The following is a 23,446-nucleotide window of genomic DNA, read 5'->3' as shown; positions in this document are numbered from 1 at the left end:
GAAAAAGAAACTTAAACATGAATGGTCATAAGTGCATTATTCATAATGGCCAAAAACAGAAGAACAAACATCTCCCAACTAATGAATGGATAAATGAAATATGATGTGTCTATACAATGGAATATTATTCAGCAAGAAAAAGGAATGTTAGTACATGCTATAGCATGGATGAACCTTGAAAATATTATGCCAGATAAAACAAGCCAGTCATAAAAGACCACGTTATGTGATTCCATTTATATTCAATGTCTAAAAGAGACAAATCTATAGAGACAGAACATAGATTGGTGGTTTCCTAGGGCTGGTGGGGAGCGAGAAGGGGGGAGCAGGGGAGTGGCGGCTGACACCAGGGTTTCTTTGGGGGTGGTGACTAACATGTTCTAAAATTGGTTGTGGTGATGGTTGCATAGTTCTGTGAATGTACTAACAGCCATTAAATTGTACAATTTAAATGGATAAATTGAATGATAGGTGAATTTTATCTTAAGATGTTATTTTGAAAGCATACAAAGCAAACTCTTGGTGGAAGTAAAAAGGAATCTCCAATCCAACCTGAGTGCATAAGTTTTATTTGAACACACCCTACCATTATCTAATGTCCATTAATGTCCACTAGCTCTTTAGCTCAGAAAATACAAACCCTCAAGTCTGGTGCTGGCCACACGTGGTTGCAAAACTTCAAAGCCACACGGGCGGGGCACCTGAGGTGGGGTGGGACTGTCTGAGCACACGCGGTCCCGTCTTCCCGGAGCCAGATCCCGACTGAGCCCTGCCAGGAACCGAGAAAAGGCCACTTGGCCCTCTGTCCGACCCCATCACCAATACTTTCTGAAAAACGATCACGTCTCAGAATCAGGAGCAGCTCTTTGCCAAACTTGGGGCTGAGGTCTACCTCCCGCCTGAGTGGCACAGAAGTCGAATACAAGGCTTTCAGAGAGAGGACGTGGAGAACGAGAGGAAAGACAAGCACTGACCTGGAGTTGCACACCAGGGGCCGGAGGAGAGACCTGTTAGCAGGAATAGGCCGTGGCCATTGTTCTGTGAAGATAAGGCTACCACACCTTGGGGGTAAGATAGATTTCAGGGTGCAGTGGGACAACCAGGCAGTGACCTCCAGCAGTTACACATGCGCAAGTGAAGGCAGAGCCAAAGGCCAGAACTCGACTGCTGTGGGATCACCCTTCATCACTTTCCTACGCATTCACCCCCCTCCCCCGCCCCTCACTGGATGTGCGTGGACTGAGCTCCTGCCGAGTGTGATATTGTGCTAGATCGGGGACGATGGAGAGAGGAGACCCAGCTGCCCCCAGACCGCACAGCCTCACGGTCCACGGCAGGCACAGCCGTCCTTGGGTCCAGAGGGCCCTTTGCACCTCGTGAGAGTAACAGCTTCTTGTTTTATATAACACCCGAGAGATGTCAAAAGTGCTTACTAGTACATTCTGCAATCTTGACACATAGGCAAGAAAATGATCACTCTGGATAGATGGAAAAATAAAGGCTGAAGGGACTTATTCCAGGTCTCTCGGTGGGGGCGAAACTGGACTAGAACCCAAGTCTCCTGACTTCTTGTCTGATGTGCTTTCTATGGCCACTTGGAAACCAGTCATCAGAAGAAAGACAATCCCAGAGCCCCCAGTGCCACAGCACTGCACACAGATGGGGAACTTGCGAGGAGCTCAAGAAAGGTGGCAGCAGCATCTACCAGTGTGTCCTCTTTGTGACGCCTGGACGAGGCTGTCCTGGCAGGAGCGAGGGCAACCAGGTAGGTAGCCCGGCTGCACTTGACAACTCAGTTGTTCTCACTCAGCACATTCCCCTGGAGATGGGTGTGACGCAGCGCCTTGTCATTGCATTCTCACGACTCTCCAGAGATCGCTGGACAGGCATCTGCTATCAAACATCACTACACCATTCACTGGCTTGTCCAGCCCCTTACCTTCCTCCTCCTCAGTTCTGTTGTGGCCAGTGGAATGTAAATGCAAATTGGCTATGGGGTTTCCAGGAGAGCTTTGGAATATGGGGGTGCAAGTGCTACCTCTTTCCCCCTTTCCCATCCCTCCTGGAATCTCTCAACTCCAAGGAAATGGCCAGGACAATCACAGGACTGCTGTCCCTGCCATCATGGAGCCCTGGACCAATGCCTTAGCCGTGTGCCTTCACACTGCCTCATATATGAGAAATAACCCCCCTGGTTTAAGCCACCACAGACAAATTCTGTTCCTGTGACGACACATTCTTGATTAATATGATGTGTGGTGTTTGAACCCAGACATGTTCAAATCCTGACTAGTTGGTAAGTATGTTACCTGACTTCCTTAACTCTCAGTTTTCTCATCTGTAAAATGGGGATAATAAAATAGCCTCTTAAAGTTTCTAGAAGGCTAAACTAAGGTAATTATGAAGGTACCTAGAATATTGCCTGGCACATAAAATTAGCTCCCTTCCCTTAAGAATCCTGAATTTGTTTTTAATCCTCACCAGAGGACACTTTTCCATTGATTTTCAGATAAAGTGAGGTGAGAGAGAGAGAAAAAAACATGGATTTGAGAGAGACACTGATTGGCTGCTTCCCGCATGACCCCAACCAGGGCTGGGTATCAAACAGCAACTGAGGTACGTGCCCTTGACTGGAATCGAACCCACGACCCCTCGGTCCGCAGGCCGACACTCTAACTAGTGAGCCGAACTGGCCAGGGCCTGAATTTGTTATTTTGATGATTGCATTACTGCTTCCTTTTCTTTTAGATACCTTAACCTAACCAGCCAAAAAACTGTCAATGATTTTTAAAAATACATTAATAATTAAAATATATTTTAGCTTATACATTTTTCTGCATTTTAGAAAATTCATAAAATTTGTTTTCCTGTTATGAGACATAGTGCAAGTATTTCTGATAGAGTTACCTTTCACCCATAATGGATATCAGTGAAGCAAGATGATATCGAATTATATTATAGCAGCTAATAAGCATTTCTTGGATGCCTTTTCTTGGTTTAGATCCCTTGCTAAATATTACAAATGCTAGAGAGGTAATAAAAAAGATGTGGTTCTTCTCTGAAATGTTTGACTTCTAGTAGAAGTATATAAAGGATTTTTTGTTTTTAAGCTTCTGTAAGCAGGGATTGGAATTAAAACAATTAAAGGCAAAAATCCAATTATGAATTTGAAATGAGAGTTAATTTGTTCACTATAAAAGAGCATTTTTGTTCTGATAACTTATGTGCATTCAAATGATTTATCAAAATTGAAAATAAGAGTTTTCTTTCATTCAAAAAGGAATCTGCATTTTTATTTCAAGAGTAACACAACACAATGGCTAAGAGTGTAGCCTCTGCTACCAGACTACCTGGGTTCAAGTCCCAGCTCTGATACTTAATAGCTACTATGCGCTAGGCTGAGTTATTGAACATCTCTCTACCCCAGGTCCCCATCTATAAAGTGGGGGTAATCGTGGTACTTTACCCCAGAGCGGCACATAAAAATTACATAAATTTTCAATAGTGCTGGACCCCCTGCAGCCCCCAGATGCAGTCAAGTCTTCCCCACGGTGACTTTGTCCTTCCTGTCTCAGTGACCACAGCCAGAAAACAGGTGTCAGACAGAAGCCTCTCTGAGCACTCTTTAGTCTCACCCGACCCCTCGCCCGTCCGCACGCCCGACCCCACGCCCGACCCCACGCCTGTCGGGGAAGCAGTGGGAACTCCCCTCAGGCCCAGCCCGTCTGACTCCTCCCTCTGGGATAGGCTCCTCATGAACACAGATAGACATAAGCAAAGACAGTTTTTGGTGATTCTACCACGAAATGGGACAAAATGGTAAAACATCAATCTTTAAAAATAGTTTGTACTGATTTTGAGTCTAAGAAATGAGAAGGCAAATAATTTAATGTGCAAACAATATCAATTGTCAAGACGACTGAGTTTACAAACTGAATCGGGTCATCCAGTTGTCTCCAGGTCCAGAAGGACCTTCTGGGCCACGTGTATAACAGCTCCTGAACAACAGAAACTACTGGGGAAACTAATTTTCAAAGTGGAGACTTAGAAGACCAACATTTAATTAATTTGATTTCATTAATACGAGCCTGAAGAAGAAAGTTGCATGTGCTGTGAGCTACTGCCCCCTGGTGTCCACAGACATTACTGATGCGTGTATTTGACAGAACAGCACTCTGGTGGTGACTTGCTGACTTTCCTTTTAATATTGATAGAGATAGTTTAATTTGTTCGATGGTCAACGAATTCTCACCATCTCTTAGGTGGAATTTAGTCATCAGAATAGTGAGCCTACAAATCAAGAGAACAACAACGGAACAAAATGAACCTGGTAGTGAGGACTGAGTAACAGGCGGCTGCTGCTCTGAATAGTAAACCCTGTTAGGCTACTCCAAAATTGACACCATTTGAAGAAGAGAAGGTGCCCTAAATTCCCAGGGAGAACTAGTCAGGCAACTTGCTATAACAAAAGCCTAATTGTCCCCCTCCCCCCTCCCCTGGCTCCTGGCTATTTCCCAGCATTCTCTGCCCTCAAGGTTGACAGACAGGTAATCACCTGCCCATCAGTTACCCGCAGTTAGCATCTCTGGTAAGAGTCTGGTTGGGGCAGAGCTGGGGTTGCATTCACCAGCTGCACCTACTTCAAATAAAAATAGCAGCTGGGTCTAAATAAAATCTAGGTATTTCCTTAGACTTTTGTGAATCTTACATCAACTTTTTACCACTTGCGGCTCAGAGGTCGAAATTAGGAGATACACAGGCTCCCATCGGCTAGGCTAATTCACCAAATATACCAAACAAGCCAACGTCCTTCTTTACTCTTTAAAAAGGGGCCCACAAGGCTGTAGAAAGAAGATAAAAGAAATCTACCTGTGTGCGTAGAACAGTGGGGATTTGTAATCATTAGATGTATATAAATTATATTTGTCCTAAATTAAATTCGATTTTTTCTGAGCCCCTATTCTGTTAGGCTGTGGGGATTTCAGTCAGGCTAATTACCTGGGTTTCCTATAACCCCCGCAGCCCAGCCCCAGAATCATCTGATGGTCCGAGGAGCCTTAATCAGACCAGAACGCTCAGGTCATGCCTGCTGATCTCTGATTCACATTTGTGGTTGCACATATTCTGTGGGAATGGGTGAGGAAACCGAGTCATAAAGTTATTAGATGATTTACTTCCTATTTCACAGCAAATCCTTAGGAGAATCATTGCTGAAAGTTGAGTCTTCTGACCACCCATGGAAGCTCACATACTTTTTAGAAAATCATATTTTTATTCATCTCTTTGGAGTTGAAACTCACAATTCATCGTATGTTTTGTGACATCATTCACGTCACCCTTACCTCTTTCCTTCAAAATAATAATAATAATAACAATAATAATAATGTCTGTCACTTACTGAGCTACACTAAGTGCTTTCCTATATATGTATTTTTTAATCCTCACCCGAGGATATTTTTCTATTTATCTTCAGATAGAGTGGGAGGAAGGGAGAGAGAGGGAGAAAGAGAGGGTGAGACAGAAACATTGATGTGCGAGAGAGACACACCAACTGGTTGCCTCCCACACGGATCCGACCAGAGCTGGGGACAAACTGCAACCAAGATACGTGCCCTTGACCTGAATCGAAACCACGACTCATTGGTCTGTGGGCTGACACTCTCAACCACTGAGCCAAACAGGCCAGGGCTTTCATTTCTAATTTGACTTGACCCTTATATTAATACTGCGAGTTCTACTATTGTCCCTATTTTACAGATGAGTTCAGAGAGGTTAAGTAACATGCCCATGGTCACACAGCCAGTAAGAGGCAGAATTAGATCTAAATTAGTTTAGATCTTGAGTTTGTCTGGCTCTAAAACCTATGTACTTAACTACCATGTTATGTTGCTTCTCTAGTAAAATTAGGAGAAGGAATGAAATCATATTTGTTAAAGACTAAATTGAATCAAAACATTAGGTGTTTTTTTTTTCGAGAGAGAGAGAGAGAGTTTCAGACATTATTTTGCAAAACCATTGGTTGGCAGACCAGTTTCTATGCTAGACTTTACTTTTTCAGGGGCATGCTGGCACAGGGGATAAATTCATCTCCAAAAGGCAAGTGTAACATTATTGAAGAGGTATGATAGATAGTAACTTAGAAGTAGTATTTGAAGGCTTCTTGCAATGAAATAATTACCAATAATAATTCGGCATTCTTACAGGGCAAAGTTGGGGTGTGTGCCTTAGATCCCATCCTCATACAATGATTGCTTACATGGACCTCTTTTTCCTTTGAGATCCATTTTAAGAGGCTTCCAGATTCTCATGACTGACTTTAATAGCCTAAAAAAAAAAAGAAAAAAAAAAACAAAACTAAAATCTCACAGCTCTTGAAGAAACATGGAAGAAACTAAAGATAGAAGAAACATAGGTATAATTTTTAAAGCCAATACAACGTGAAAAAAAAACAAACACTTGTAATTTCACCTTCAGAATTTAAAAATGAAAATATCTTTTATTCAACCCTGCCATCTTGAGGTCAATTAGAGAAATACTTAGGCTTCGAGGTGATCCATGCTACATTAAAAGAGCATAGTTGTTTGCAGCGAGATTTTTTTTTTAACTGCAAGAATAAGTAAAAACCATGAATAATTACTCTCAGAAAACACAATGGGCATGTTAACAGACATCACTGCTTGTTTGAATCGTGGTTTAGCCAATGCCCTCCAGCCAGAGCCCACTAGACACTGGCAGGTGGACAAGCTGGGGTGTCGCTGTGGTCGCGAGGGACAGCGCATGGCGGTGCTCGGGCTGTCAGAAAAAGACGCAGGACAGAAACTAAGGCTTAAGAAAACGGGCTTTGCTGTGGATTGGATGCTTGCATTTGTACAGTGCACTTGTAAATAAATCAGTTTGGGTGATTTCTATTAAATGAAGTCCACAGTTTTTTCACATTTCCTTAGTTTTTTCCTGTTTCCAGGATCCCATCCGGGCACTACATTACACCTGGTTGTCCTGTCTCCTCAGGCTGCTCTGGGCGTGACAGTTTCTCAGACTGTCCTAGTTTTTGATGACCTTGACAGTTTTGAGGATTACTGGCCAAGTACTTTTTCTTTTATTTTATTTTATGCTATTGATTTGATTTGATTTGGGAGAGGAAGAGGTGAAAGAGGAGAGAGAGAGAAACATCCACTGGTTGCCTCAGGCATGCACCCCAGCCAGGGGCCGAACCTGCAGCCTTTTGTTGTACAGGACGATGCTCCAACCGAGCCACACTGTGGCCAAGTGTTGCATAGGGTGCCGTTGGCATTTGTCTAAAGTCTGACTCATGATTAAACTGGGATGATGAGTTTGGGGGAGGAAAGTCACGGAGAGAAGGTACCATGTCATCACAGCGCATCAAGGGTACATACTACCAATGTGGTTTATCACTGTTGACGTTGACCTGGATCCCTGTGTAGTATTCATCAGACTTCTTCAACGTACAATTACCATCCCCCTCCCCTACTTCCACATGGTCCTCCTGGGAAGGAAGTCACTATGCATAACCCACACACGAGGATCGGGGATTTATATTCCCCTTCCCTGACACAGATTATCAGCATCAAGTATTTAGACGTTTCTGTACAAGAGACTTGTCAATTCTACCACATTTATTCATTTATTCGATTACTTCTTGGTATCAGTACAGAGTCACCGATATTTAGTTTATCTTTGGGTTACTGTCCAGTATTACTCTATTTATTTTGTTGATCAAATTGTTCCAGCTTTGGCCTTTGGCAATTCTTCCGTCTGGCTCCTGAGTCCCTTTGACAAACCCGCTGTGTAGGGTGTTGCGTTTTGTTTTCCTCGGAGTACTCCCTGCTCTCTGGCCCCACAGGACCTCAGCCTCGTCTTGTGAGTTTCCTGCCCCAGGTCTAGGACCAGCCATTTCTCCATGGAGCCTAGGTCTTCATTTATTAGAAACCAAGATCTGGGTGCGAGGTGTGCTTATTGCTGCCAGGATGACATTGTGTCTCAGCTAACGGAGCAAGGAAATGAGTGCGTGCATACTGACCACATACATGCACTTATCTGTAAGTATTTCGATATGTAACCATCTGTGTCTATAAGCTGAACATAGTTCATGCTGATGTCTCCAAGTCTGACTCATTACCACATGGATTAGTGTAACCTCCCCCCACTGGTTACCCGTAAACTCCCACTCCGGGAGGAAGAAACCGGGCTTCCACCCTCTGCCATCCATTTACTTAATCCTTCCGTTCATATGCATGGATAGCAGTATTAGAATTGTTGATGTGTACCTCTACAGAAATTGACTTTATCAACCAGAGTACAATAAGAGCTTATAGTTTAGGGATAAATTTAAGCCTTTGATAGCATAGACTGCTTGGAAATTTTTAGCTTTTCTTTTCCAGTATGAACCGTTCACAAACATAATTGAATCTGGTTGTGTTAGGGGATGTGTAGGGGCTGGAAGAAGAGCCACTTTGGACTGAGAAGATTCCATGAGATCTAAGTGGTTGGTCTATAAAGATGATGCTCGTGTAACTGCGTCTCTGGCACCTGGCCAAAGGCCAGCATTTACCACTAAGGACTTAACAAAGCCTTCTGATAATAGGCAGTTAAAACTAAACAAAGTCTTTCTCAAGAACACGAGAAAGCCCTGGCCGGTTTGGCTCAGCCGTTAGAGCGTCGGCCTGCAGTCCTGAGAGACCCGGGTTCGGTTCCCGCTAAGGGCATGTACCTCGGTTGCAGTTTGTCCCCGGCCCTGGTCGGTTGTGCGGGTGGCAGCCACTCGATGTGTCCCTTTCACATCGATGTTTCCCTCTCTCTCTCTCTGTTCCTCTCTCTCCCTCCTACTCTACCTGAACAAAAGATGGAAAAATGTCCTCTGGTGAGGATAAAAAAAAAAAAAAGAACACGAGAAAGTTTGTCCATAAAACTTCTGAAGTCCTTAGTCCCCAGGGTTGGCTCAAGGAGAGAGCTGAGATATCAGAGACTTCTGTCCATCCTGTGCTTACAGAATTTCTCTGGTAGATAACTCAAGACGCCCAAAACAAGTAGACAGATGATCAAGACATGCAGACAGTCCATAGGGCTGTGTGTGACAAAGTAGGGAAATAATTGCATCAAGGAACAATGAAAATCCAATCAGACCACCACCAACAAAACAATCCCAAGGAACAATATCCTTAGGAATACAAAATAACCCCAGTGCTGAAAGACTTTCATGAGAGACCGGAGTTTAGTTCCGTGTGAATGTCTCTGTGGGGAAAGGGCAGGCAGAGGAGGGTCCCGGGTGTGCGCACTGTGACTGAGCAGGGCCGCCTTCAGCTGACTCGCAGCAAAGCCCCTTGTCGGTTCAGGCCTTGCAGCCAAGGAGCAGCGGGAGCCCAGGGCAGTTGAATGACTTGTTCATTGCTCCCTGCAGTGAGGGGAACGCCCACATGGGAGCCACGGGGCAACGGAGTGAGAAGTGTCAGAAAGAGCTTCCGGAGTTTGGGGGACAGTTTGAGGAAGTGGGACTTCACTCCGGATCGAGTGGTGTCAGGAAATGGACTGAGTCCATGGCTGGCTGTCTTAATAAGTCTCACACAGAAAGAGGGAAGACTGCAGTGAGGCCGTCTACCCGTGTGGAGAGAGCAGCTGCCCCTCGGATCCACCAGGAGGGCCGAAGTTTCCATCATGTCTATGGTTCAGACTATATTCATGTTTTTTCCTATGTTCAAATATAACTAAAGAGTAGTCTTGTTTTTGTCTTGATCCATGATGGTTACAGAGTGGTCTCGTTTGATTTTGATATTCTGTGCAATTCTTTCTGTTCAGCAGGAAAACATCGAGGCCAGGTTGGATCCTAGCAACACGGCCCCGCGCACCGTGTCGAGCTAGCTCTCAGATGTCCAGGGCTACTGTCTCTCTTGTAAACGTCTGGAAGAAAACCTTGAAAACACACACACACACACACACACACGTGCACACATGCACGCAGGCATGTCCGCATGACAAGATTTTCCTCTTAAAAGCACACAGTAGAGGGTGTTTTGATAGAGCTCCTTACTGAGTTATAATCAACAAAGAGCAAGGTTTTAAAATTGATAACAAATAGCTAGGGTCTTAAGTACCTTCCTAGAAACTGAGGATGGAAGTTTAATCTAATTAAATGTTATGAGTAATGGAGTACTGCGATGGTTAATTTTGTCCACTTGCCCGGGCCACAGGGTGCGCAGACATCTGGTCCCACATTATCCTGGGTGTGTCTGTGAGGATGTTTCTGGATGAGACTGACATTTGACTCAGTCACCTGAGCAAAGCAGATTGCCCTCCCTGAAGCTGGCGGCCTCGCCCCGTCAGTGGAAGACCTAATAGGATGAAAAGGCTTCAGTAGGCCCTGGCCGGTTTGGTTCAGCGGTTAGAGCGTCGGCCTGCGGTCCAGAGAGACCCGGGTTCGGTTCCCGCTAAGGGCGCGTACCTCGGTTGCAGTTTGTCCCCGGCCCTGGTTGGTCGTGTGGGTGGCAGCCACTCGATGTGTCCCTTTCACATCGATGTTTCTCTCTCTCTTCCTCTCTCTCCCTCCTGCTCTATCTGATCAAAAAATGGAAAAATGTCCTCGGGTGAGGATAAAAAAAAAGGCTTCAGTAGGAGGAAATTCCTCCGGCCTCACTGCCCGGAGCTGGGGCATCAGTCTCCTCCTGCCTTCAGATTCATCAGCTTCCCTGGGTCTCCAACCTGCTGACTGCAGCCCGCGGGGCTCCTCAAAATCCACAATCATGTGAACCAGCTACTTACAATAGATCTCTTTATCTCTAATAATAAATCATAAATATTTATATATGACTATTCATAAATCATATATATGTGTATGCGTGTGTGTGTGTGTGTGTGTGCATATACACACACGGCCTATTGGTCCTGTTTCTCTGGAGAATGTCGACTAATACAAATCTGAAGTTGATATTAGCTGGGACAAGTCATATACAGACAGTCCATTTATAAATAACCACTTCTTGAACATTTCCCCTTTTAAGAAATATTTCACATACTTGAAATAATAGTACAGGGAAAAAGCAATGGCGTTACTAGTGAAAACTGCTTTTAATGTTCTTTGACCAAAGAAGTTTCTACAGACCCACAGGGGTCAGCACTGTGATAGAGGAACATGTTCAATCGGTGCATACTTCTTAATTCAAGCCTTAACTGACTCCTCTGACAGTCCTGGGCCCAGGCTTCTCTATGGGATCCCTCTTAAGTGATAAAAACGACACTAATTATTCAACTTCCTGAGATATAAGTGTAAAAGTTCTGGAAGTCCCATACACTAAGCAAATGCAAAAAAAAAAAAAAAAATGTATGAGGCAAAAAATGCAGGCAGCACAATCTACTGCTGAATAAAAGAAAAGCAAACAACCCATAAGATAATTTTCAAATTCATTTTTCCATTGTTAAAAATCAAGGCAGGATTATATTCAAATTGATTTTCATGTACTAAGATTCTTTAAGGAAATACATATATATATAAGTCCATCAGAAGTCACCTAAAAACCCTCTTCAAGTTTTGGAACAATCTTATGGTTGTAAAATGTATTAGACGAAGCAGTCTCTACATACTGGGGTTTCAGATGGGTCGTAAGTGTGTTCATGGGGTGATAAAGTTAAAATCTTTTCAGAGTTTCTAGGCAGCTGCATTCTAAAGATTTCTAACTCATCTACACATCCAGGGGTGTGTGAGCACCTTTTTACTCAATGAATTTGGAAACCGAGCTATCAAATATATGCAGCACTGTAGAAGGAAGCGCCTGTTGAAAGAGAGAAGACCTGGACGATGGGGCCAGAATTCATGGGCCAGGAGTCAAGATGTTGTCAGCGGGCCATGCAGATGAAAGGAAAACGGGGTGGACAGGAGCCGGTTAGATGTGGTTTGTGTACCGAGTCTTAGAATAAGAGTATTTAAAAGCATATTTCTTTGAATGTGTTTATGCTCCCGTGTGCCGTACAAAAGGCTCGGCGGCGCCCCGGGCCGCGCCGGGAGGAGGGCAGCTGCCTCAGTCCTGTGCCAGCCTCGCGGCCCTTCGGGCTCAGTCCACCTCCAGGGCCCGCGCTGTGCCCCGCAGTTTCAAAGACTCCGTGTGGGGAAACCCCAAGAACTCCGCCTCCTCCCACAGCAGCCCCGCCCCCCAGTGATGCAAAGCCTGTGCGAGTTATGACGCAATTTCATACTTAGTTTGAAGAATCAAAATCAGGAGGACATATTGGTGAAAGGTTTGGAAGCCCAGATGTTGACCGTCCAGCTCCCCCACGTATTGGCTATGAGATCTCGGGCAAGTTAGTCGTCTGAGCCTCGTTTTCCTTGCAGGACTGTTGTAGGGACGAAACCAGTTAGTGCAGTGCCCAGTCCGCAGTTCCGCAAACGGCCAGTGCACCCCTATTACCACCACCTAGACTGAGTGCATGGAGGGAAATCAGTTGACCTTTAAATGGCACCTACTGTGGGGCAGGTGGTGAACTAGCCCCTTTCGTGCATTACCTCCTGTAACCCTTAGAGTCCTGGGAGGTCTTCTCCGTCACACGACGGGCCCTGAGACGGTACCACCGCAAAGTACAGCAGCAAAAGCGCTGGGCGGGCGAGGGCGCCTATTAGGTTGCTGCTAATTCGTCCTTCAGGTAACAGGTCACAATCCTATGACCAGTATGATGAAGCTAATATGGATGGAGGTCTAGTCAGGTTTCTCACTGTTGACAGGAATTTTAAAGGGAAAAATAATACTTTTGAGAAGCTAGAGTTACAATGAATCAACATTTGCAATTTTTTAGAGTAACACTTGGAAGAAACTGTCAGTGATTATTATTTCAGCACTTGTCTAAGCGGTCCAAAATCCGAAATGCATTTCGTCCTGGAGGTGATGGCTGATAATGTGGAAGACGGTCATAATTACAGTGCGGAAAGGGTTCCCATCCGCTCCTCTCTCCAGCAAGCTTGTGGGTTGCCACCTGGGGATAGCAGACTTCCGCCCCCCAGGAGGAAGGGGTGCTCCCCAGCAAGAAACAAGACACAAACGTGCTGATTGGTTTTTGTTCAAGGAATACCTTTCTCTATAAAGTAACTAAAAGCTAGGTTATTATTTAAACAAGTATTATCCACCCAGACATACTCAAGTGAATTTGGGAAAAATTATGCAATTGAGCAAGTCTCTTGCTAGTCCTCATTGTTAGAACCAGCTGAATCACACGTCTGTTCTGCGCTGTCACAGAACCTGGTCACAGGTCGTTCTCCTTGGTGTCCCGGCGGCGCCCCTGCAGCCTCCTCCACCTCCGCAGCGTCCACTGCGAGTCTTCTTGTCCATTTCCCCCCTTTATCCACCCCGCCCTTCTCTAGGCTTTTCTAAACCACAGGGGCCTCTTCTCTGTCTTCTGGGAACTCTCAAATCTCAAATAACTGCAGAATCTTTTGTCAAAGCTTGCATTTTTGGTGTGGGTTTTTTTTGTTTTTTTTTTAAACTTATTTTGACAATTAGTTTATGCTCTCTCTAGCTAGATTATTTGCAGAGTTTAAAAGCTCATGTATTCTTTTTGTAAATTTTTATTGCAAGCCAGTCTTCAATTCTAGTGCAAATGACAGTCCACACAGCAGGTCTCGTGCTTCAGACTTGAGCTCTGTCTTAGAACCAGAGAAGAGGGCAGCTTGAACTGATTGCACCTCACAGTAGACCGGTCAGAAGACCGCACTGTCGACCTCAGTCACCGAGGCCCTCAGGCCAGGGGGCTGCACTGACTACTACAATTAGGGCTGTTCTTTGTTGCAAACACAAGTGTAACATTTAATGGAAATAATTACAGAAATGTTTTAAATGCATCCACTGATATTTTGCTCTTAACGAAAGTGAAATGCACTAAATTCAGTTCCTGGTTTTATCCTACTACTAACCTGCACCGCAATGACCAGTTCAATACACAAACCCTGTGTTTCCTCTGCCCGATTATCTCGTCATCGCAGCAGGTCCACCCTCGTTTCCAAAGTAAAACACCACGTTTCCCAGGGTGCTTCTGCATGGTGCAAGGCTCGGCTTTGGTCACGGGAGGAACCTCGTGGTGAGGACATCCTCAGGGGCCAGCGGTGATGCTTCTGGGGCTTTGCTAACTTCAGATTTCCTCCAGGCTCCAGGTCCTCAGTGAACTGCTTCTCCGACCTCCTCCCTGTGGTCGGGGCCTGTCCATCTGCTCCCGACATATGTGTAAGCCCTAAGTCTACGCGGCATCCCTGTACTCCTGCCATACTTGTGGTGGCTCTATTTTCTGGACTAGACCCACTTCCAGCATTAAAAATTGTGCTAGTGGTTATTACAGAAGATCAGACAAGGAAAAAGTTCACAGAATCCTGCAAAAGCTTGTCTAGTGAAAGAAGTTAACAATACTAACTAATGGAGCAGATGGGGGAAAAAGTTTTCTATTTTTACAGATGGCTGGGTTCACACAAAAACAAGAAATATTTAAATGCAAGGAGGGTCCTGTGTGAGGTGTCCTTACTGATAAAAATCCTAGATTTTTACTTTTCGAAACATTGCTTTTCGCTGCCTGCTCTCCTGCCCTCTCTAAGGAGGACGCTGCCCAGCTCCCAGGGCTCATTTGGCATCTTCCCGGCCCTGCCCCTTGCCTCACCTCCACGACGCCGGGGCTTGAGTTCCTGTTTGTTAATACCTGTAACAGGAACTCTGCTGACACTTAATGCCTTCCACTGACATTGGCTTGCAGACGCATGTACTTGTCTGACCTTCTCATCCTCTCTGCATGTTAAAATTATTTGAGGAATGGCTGTGCTAAAGGTTCGGTGCCCTGCGATTGTTGGAGGAAAAGGTCACGCAAATCCAATAAACACATAATTTTATTTTTCACTGGTGATGAAGTCCATGATCCATACCAGGTGCCTCGCAAAGAAAGTGTAGGCAAGCATTCAGCCCTCAGAGAGGCTGACGGGTCTCCCGAAATCCCATACATTCACCTGCATACCGATCTATGTTCAAATCAAATTTCTAACTTAGAGTTCCAGAGTAGTGAGTCTTCGTTTTATGAATGTTCTAAATTTTATATGTAATAACACCAGGAAGAAGTTAAACAATAAACTCAGAAAAGTTATATTACAATTATGTTTGGAATCTTCTTATTTTTACTTCTTTGTGTTTATTTTTATTTTTAATTTTATTCTGATTTTTTTATTAATTTATTTTTGTTACAGATGTTCCTCCTTTTCCCCCATTGATACCCTCCTCTCCATCCCTCCTCGCCCAGCACTGTTCTCTGTGTCCATTGGTTATGCATATATGCATATAAGTTCTGTGGTTCATCTCTTTCCTCCCTCATGTCCCCTTCCCCTGAGGTTTGTCAGTCTGAACCCTACTTCTATGTCTCTGAGTCTGTTTTGTTCATCAACTTATTTTGTTCATTATATTCCACAAATAAGTGATAGCATGTGATATTTGTCTTTCTCTGATTGGCTCACTTTGATTAGCATAATACTCTCCAGATCCCTCCATGTCCTCTCAAAGGATCAGAGATCTTTCTTTCTTACAGCTGCCTAGTACTCCATTGTGTATATGTACCACAGCTTTTTAATCCACTCATCTGTTGATGGACACTTGGGCTGCTACCAGATCTTAGCTATTGTAAATAGTGCTGCTATGAACATGGGGGTATATATTCTTTCTGATTGGTGTTTCAGGCTTCTTAGGATATATTCCTAGAAGTGGGATCACTGGGTCAAATGGCAGTTCAATTTTTAATTTTTTGAGGTAACACCATAGTGTTTTCCACAGTGGCTGCACCAGTCTGCATTCCCACCAGCAGTGTACTAGAGTCCCCTTTTCTCCACACCCTCGCCAGCACTTGTTGTTTGATGATTTGTTGATGACAGCCATTCTGACAGGTGTGAGGTGATATCTCACAGTCATTTTAATTTGCATCTCTCTGATGATTAGTGATGTTGAGCATTTTTTCATATGTCTCTTGGCCATTTGTATGTCCTGTTTGGAGAGGTGTCTATTTAGATCCTCTGCCCATTTTTTTTATCCTCACTCAAGGACATTTTTGCATTTATCTTCAGATAGAGCGGGAGGGAGAGAAGGAGGAAGAGATAGAGAGAAACATCAATGTGAGAGAGACACATTGACTGGCTGCCATCTGCATGACCCCAACTGTGGGCAGGGATGAACCGCAACTGAGGTACATGCCCTTAGCAGGAACTGAGCCCGGGACTCTCTGGTCCATGGGCCAACACTCTAACCTCTGAGCCAAACTGGCCAGGGCCTTCAGCTCATTTTTTTTTTTTTTTTTATCCTCACCTGAGGACATTTTTGCATTTTTTGTACAGACAGAGTGGGAGGGAGAGAGAGGAAGAGAGAGAGAGAGAAACATCGATGTGAAAGGGACACATCGAGTGGCTGCCACCCACACGACCAACCAGGACCGGGGACAAACTGCAACTGAGGTACATGCCCTTAGCGGGAACCGAACACTCTATATAATTTGGAGATTAACCCCTTATCTGATATATTGTTGGCAATCATGCTCTCCCATATAGTGGGATCCCTTTCCATTTTGATGCTTGTTTCTTTTGCTGTGCAGAAGCTTTTTAGTTTGATGTAGTCCCATGTATTAATTTTCTCCTTTGTTTCCCCTGCTTTAGGCTTTGTATCAGTGAAAATTCTGCTGAGTGTGATGTTTTGAATCTTAATGAAAGTTTTTCATTGTGAGGACTAGGTTAAATTAAAATTAAAATGAGAAGAGTTAATTTTATACATCTGATGTTTTCCCCCCAGGCAATACTGTATTAATCAGGATGGGATAGATTTTTCCACAGTAACAGACAACCTCCAAATCTCAGGGGCTTTTCTCTGGAGAAGTTGGTTTCTCACTCACAACATGGCACACTGGGAGCCATGCGGGGTGCTCTGCCTGTCACTCTCATGAAGGCATCCTGGTCACTGGACACGCCAGCGCACCCTGTGTTTCCAGAATCACAGGAGGAAAGATGCAGAGACGCGTGCACTAGCTCTTAAAGCTTCTACTTGGAGGTGACACATGGAACTTCCATTCACACATCAGTGCCTAGACCAAGTCACATGGCCTCAATTAACCTCAGAGCGCCTGGAGAACTGTAACCCTATCATATACCAGAGGAAGAACTGGAATATGTATTCATAAGCCAGTTGTTTTTCAGATTCCAGAAACATATTTCATTATTGCCATCATCAATGACAGCATAAGCTAGTGAGCGTAAGCCTTGTCAATGGGGAACATTCTCCCTGGGGATGAGAACTGGCTCTTGGGGGGAGGGGGCAAAACTTCGATATTACAATGGGCTGTGGCTGATCAAAGGACCACATTATATAAACAGATATACTGTATATTAAAATTTTATTGCAGGGAAGTGACTGGGAAAAAAGTCTAAAAAGGCTCCTTACGAGGTTGATGGTGAAAATAAAGTTAGGAGCACCGGCGTAAGAGAGAGCATACTGACCTGGAGAATCAGAAAGTATGAGTTCTCATTCTCGCATTTTAAATAGATTAATTAATTGATCACTCAATTAACTTGAAAAGCTTAGTTCTTCTTATCCTTTGTATTAGTTTCTAGGGCTTCAGTAACAAACTACCACACACCGGGTGACATAAAAGGACAGAAGTTCATGTCCCAGGGCGTCAGCGGAGCCCCGCTCCGGAGGCCCTGCGGGGAAGCGGTGCATGTCTCTTCCACTCTCCTCTGGTGGCCGCAGGCCTCGTCACTCCGTGGGTCGTGACGGCAGAACTGTGGCCCCTGCCTCTGTCCCTCATGCTCTTCTTCCCGCAGGAGGCTTCTACTCCCCACCCTCCCTCTTTGTAAGGACATCACTCCCTGGGACTTCGCCGACCCTAATCCAGGATCGTCTCATTGGAACTTGATCACATCTGCAAAGACTACTTCCAAATAAGGCCACATTCACAGGTACTCAAGGTTAGGACTTCAACATATCTTTTGGGGGCATAATTAGACTCTCAATACTCTTTGATTCCATTAATCTATGTACATGACTTTTTCCAGGCTCTGTGTTTGAGACCGAGAGTCCTTTACTCAAAGCGGACTCCTGCAGACCCCACGGAGAGCCGGGCATTGCGCTGGGCCCCAGGGCTACAGACATGCACTAAAACAAGCAGAAATGGATGACCAGTTTAACAAATGGTGGTACATTCATACCATGGAATATTACTTTGTAATAAAAGCAACATACCATTGTTCTATACAAATTGGATGCACTTACAGGGAATTACACTAAATGAAAAAAGTAAAAAATTCCAACTCCAAAGGTTATATGTTGTCATTTCTCTTATCAAATACTTTTGAAATGACAAATTTTAGAACAGAGAACAGTTCCTAGTTGCCAGGGTTTAGGCAGGATGGTCTAAGGAAAGGTAGTGTGGTTGTACAGGGCACCGTGAGGGTTATTGTCATGACAGAGCTACCCACCATCTTGAGGGTGGTTGTGGATACAGGAATCTAAGCATTGGCTGAAATTGTATAGAGCTAAACACACATGCACACACAATGCGTACAAGTAAAACTGGGGCAACCAAAATAAGATTGGTGGATTGAATCACTCTCAGTATCCTGGTTTCAATATTATACTCATTACACTGTTACAATGTTATTTGAGAGAAACAGGGTAAAGCACACACGAGTTCTCTGTGCTATTTCTTACAACTGCATCTGAATCTATAGTTATTTCAAGAAAAACTGTAATTAAAATTTTATCTAGAAAAGAGACTGCACAGGAAGAGGCTTTCAAAAATAAAACACACAAACAAAACACCGCTGAGGGAGATATATCTTACTAGACACCGAGAAAGAATATAAAGCCATAATAATTAAACACAGTGCTATTAGTACCGGGAGTCAACTGCACATGTCGGAGACTTCACAAACAGGACCATGTACATTTGAGGATGTATGTTATAAAGGCAATACCTCACATCATTGGGGAAAGGAAAGGTTAAGTGATGCAGAAAATTATTATTAATTTGGAAAAAATAGATCCTATATCATACTATAAATTAAATTCAAGATGGATTAAAATTAATGTATAAAGAACAAAGCTATATAGCTGGTCCTGGATGACATATAGGAGGATTTTTAAAAATATATCATTTTGAGATTGGAGAAAGGCAAAAAAAAAAAAAACTAACAGAAAATGGACAAACCATTTTTAAGGACTTATTTGCATTCATTTAATATATCAAAACACTCTGGTTCATGAAATTAAATGTGACCACAGTTTGGAGAACTCCATGGGCAGTTAATTTGCTATTTCATGACAGCTAGAAAAAAATCAACTTGCCCAGGTAAGCTAATGAAATATACCTTCATAGACAGGTGATTTTTATTGTAAAACATGATGCAACCCTAACATATGACTTGGAGGGTCTGCCGAGACCAAGACCCAGCTCCTGATGGACAGCTGTGTTCTGGTCTGGGCCATGTCCCATGGTCGGGCCCTCAGGAGCCAGTCTGCAGCTGCTTTTTACAGAGAGTATATTCTTTCTCCAGAAACAGGTTGCTCTGGACTCTCGTTTTGGGGCTTCTCAGAAAATCCTCACGGCATACCTATGTGATGTGGATACCCCAGCACCTTGGATACTCTAGGTCATTTGTCCAAGTGGGAATGTTGCTTACACTTGAGAGAATCTTCCCCAGACCTCTCTGGTTCTGGGCCTTCTGAGTCATGCAATAAATAGATCAGAAAGCATTTCCAAGTGAAACATGTGCTGTTTCCAAAATCCAAAGCAGCCTACTTAGTGTTGAGCTTTTGTATCCTGGGAAGAAGTGCACTGATTTATCTTACATCTTTGAGAGGATGTTCTGGAATGCTTCAAACCATCATATTTCTCACGTTTTCACTGATGGGACAGACCCTTGAGTCTGTGTAGGGCTGGTTTCCGTCCTCCGGAGTGTATGGGTCTGGCGCTCCATACATACCACTTCCTGTTCATCTGATCTAATTAACGTTATTAACATGGTAAGCCAGGTGATATTCTGCAGAATGTCCAGTCCAGATCCCTTCAGATTATGTTAAGAAGCAGAGAGTTAATACAACCCTGGGGCAAAACCATGACTATGGTTTTCTGTCCCAAGTAAATGTGTACTTACATATGGCTTGCATCTTCTTTCCTGATGGGGTTGGAAAGACGGAGTTTGCTCTATCAAGAGCTGCATATCATTGGCCTGAAGCTCAACTAATCAGTCAGGTAAAAACATCAGTCTAGGAACCATAATTAAAGTTTCCTTCTAGTTCAGTTGGGTAGTCCACCATAAACTATTACAATGTTTACAAGGTCCACACCAGAGAATTGAATAGAATAATGGATGATAGCCATCTTGGCACCCTTTAAATCTGAGATTGGCTGAATTTCTGCCATTATATTCAAGATGCTGTATTGTTTTTTCTTTACTATCTTGGTCCTGGCTGGAGGCATCTTCAGAAACTTTCATTTGGCCGTTCCTACCATTGACTCGTACACAACAGGTTCGGAAAACAATCTAATAATACTCTCAACTGTAAGTTACATCCATTTTGATGCTGTCCTCACAGTAGATCCCTGGACCTCCATTGAATCCTCTGTGACAGAAACTTGGACTAGAACTCCACTTTCTACTTGACCTCAGTATGATTCACTTTAATCCAGGGTCATAATGGTGTTTGGGGTTTCTGGGACCAGTGCCAGTTCAGATCCTGTATCCAAAAGGAGTATTCCCTTTTTCATAGTATGGAATTATGCTATAGCTGTAGGTCCCTTTGGGGGAAGAACTGGGAAAGGCACTACTGTATGTCTGAGGGGTCGCAGTTTCCTTCCCCTGGGCTATCTTCAATCCATAGGCTCTGGGCCTGAGAACAAGGTCAAGTCTGGAAACAGTGTGAGTGGAGTATGATTTGTTTTTATTGTAGCTGCTGATATCAATCTACTTTTCATCCACCTATGATCCTTTTTGATTATATAAATCAAGAAATCTTGTTTTGAATTCTGTCACCTGACTTTTTATTTAATTAATTTATTATTGTTACAGATTTTTCTCCTTTTTCCCCCACTGGTTCACTCCTCCCCCGTCCCTCCCCGCCCTGTCCCCAGCTTTGTTGTCCATGTCCACTGTTCATGCACACATGCATATAGGTTCTGTGGTTTATCTCTCCCCCACCACCCCCTCTTCTGGGGATTGTCAGTCTGTACCCCACTTCCACATCTCTGGGACTACCCCATTCCTCAGACTGTTATGTTCATTATATTCCACAAATAAGTGAGATCATATGATACTTGTCTTTCTCTGTTTGGCTTGTTTCGCTGAGGGTGATACTTTCTAGGACTTCTGATATTTCAAAATCCTCTCATCTTAATTGTCACTAGGAAGCTCATTTTCCTATCAGCAACCCCAGACTAAAGGAGACAGTCACGGCTGAGCTTCTATGCTGCAGCGCCCTCCTCACTAGAGAATTCTCATTGTTCTAGTGAAGGGAGTGGCCTCGACTCTCCTGCGCAGTTGTATAGATTTTATGATACATCTAGTCTAGCATGACCACTCTTTGAACCATTTGACCTCTTCATCAGTATGTCGCTGGTCTAATTATGGTACTTCTACCCAGTTTGATATAGGCTATCACTTTTTTCCAAGTTCCAAGGAGTCATTTCAGCAGCATATTAAGACCAGTCTCAGGTGTTTTGGGTAAGATGTTAAATTATGAGTCACAGAAGAGTGTCCCATATCAACAAACTCCTCCATATTCGGATTTATATTCTGTTCATTACCCTCAAGATCCATTTCAAATATGTACTCCTAGTTCCTGCTGATATTATTTTAGCTAGATTCTGTAGCTCTCCGTGAAATATCTTTACTTTTCAAGCCTGGGCAGTATGTCCACAGTTGAACCGTGCTACAGTTGGACAGTAATTATTGATCTTAAAGCAATGGCGGGGAAGGGGGAAGACCCGGAGGAAGGCAAGCTTCAGTTTGAGAGGCATTTGTCTCAGGTGAAGTCTTGGCCTGGTCTCTAGGCAAAGGAGGGCTGCTACCCTCCAGCAAAGGAGGGGTGGGCTTCTTTTGCCAGGCCAGAGGTTTCAGAGGCATCTGAGGGTTCAAGTTTCTCAATTGCATTTTCTTCTGATGCTTCCTGCTTACTTCTCAACATCCCACCTCTTCCCTTTCACTCTGTGCAGGGGACTATGTGCAGCAGACTTTCTGGGGACATGGAATTAAATGCCTGGGCTATTAATTCACACATGCATGCACGCACCCGCATGTGCATGCACGCTCTCTCTCCCTATTTATTTATTTAGCCAATTTACTATTGTTACAAACAAATCCTGGACCTAATATTCTGTCCCACTGTGCCCTGATGTTGCAGAAGATTAAGTCTCTTTAAATGCTGCCAAATACATGTTTTGGCTTGTTGATTGTTGACTGATCTGAGGCTGGCATTTCTTTCCTTCAGTGCAGCAGTAGCACTTAATAGTAGCCGCCCAATTTTAGTGTCTTTGTAGTTATTATTTCCCCCTACCTTTCAAACACCAGACATATTACAGAAACACATCCTTTATTACTGGTATCCTCTCCAAACTCACCACAGTCTTAGCAATTGCGATACTATAGTATGTGGGGTTATCATCCCCAGTTACGTCAATAATGGTGGTCTTTGCTGTCACAGGGACAGTGAATGATATAGTTCCAGAACTCCATCCTGAAAATCTGTTTCTTAGGACCATTTCTGATATGTCTTCTTAGTTGGGTTCTTGCAGAAGCAAACTTCAAGGCAAAGATTTGAATGCAAGGAGTTTGTTGGGGAGATGATCCCAGGAAACAGCAGTAGGGAAAAGGGAAGAATAGTCGAAGACAACCAGTAAAGTGTGCCTTACCACAGAAGGTAGCATGGTGAAAATCGTGAGTTTAATCCTGAATGAGAAATTATGTAAATGTGTGCCTTGAAGTTTGTCACAGAAGGGGCAAGGGAGAAGAGTCTTCAGGTATCAATTTCTGCCAGGGTTAGTTGAGGGTTACTCCTCAGTGTGTTTTCTAGCATTCTGACTGCTTGTGGCTAAAGGGTTTCTTTTGGGAGTGATGAAAATATTCTGGAAGTGGATAGTGGCGATGGTTGCACAAACTTGTGAATATACTAAAAACCACTACATTTTAGACTTCAAAAGGATTAGTTTTCTTATAGGTGAATATTTCATATATGTAAATGGTCACTCTACTAGATAAAATATATGTAGATTTAATGCAGTCTATTTAATAAGTAACCACAGATAAGAATGTTCCACAACTTATTCAACCATTTACTGATGGGCAGTGTAATTGCTTATTGCTTTTTGTCTCTACAAAGTATTTGTTTATATTTATTCCTATTTGTTAATGCTTTTACTCAATAGAGCAGATTCCCAAAAGGGCCATGTCTGGCCAATT

Source organism: Molossus molossus, unplaced genomic scaffold, assembly GCF_014108415.1.
Source record: "Molossus molossus isolate mMolMol1 unplaced genomic scaffold, mMolMol1.p scaffold_m16_p_14, whole genome shotgun sequence".
NCBI classification, from domain to species: Eukaryota; Metazoa; Chordata; class Mammalia; order Chiroptera; family Molossidae; genus Molossus; species Molossus molossus.
Note: the sequence above shows the minus strand (reverse complement) of the source record.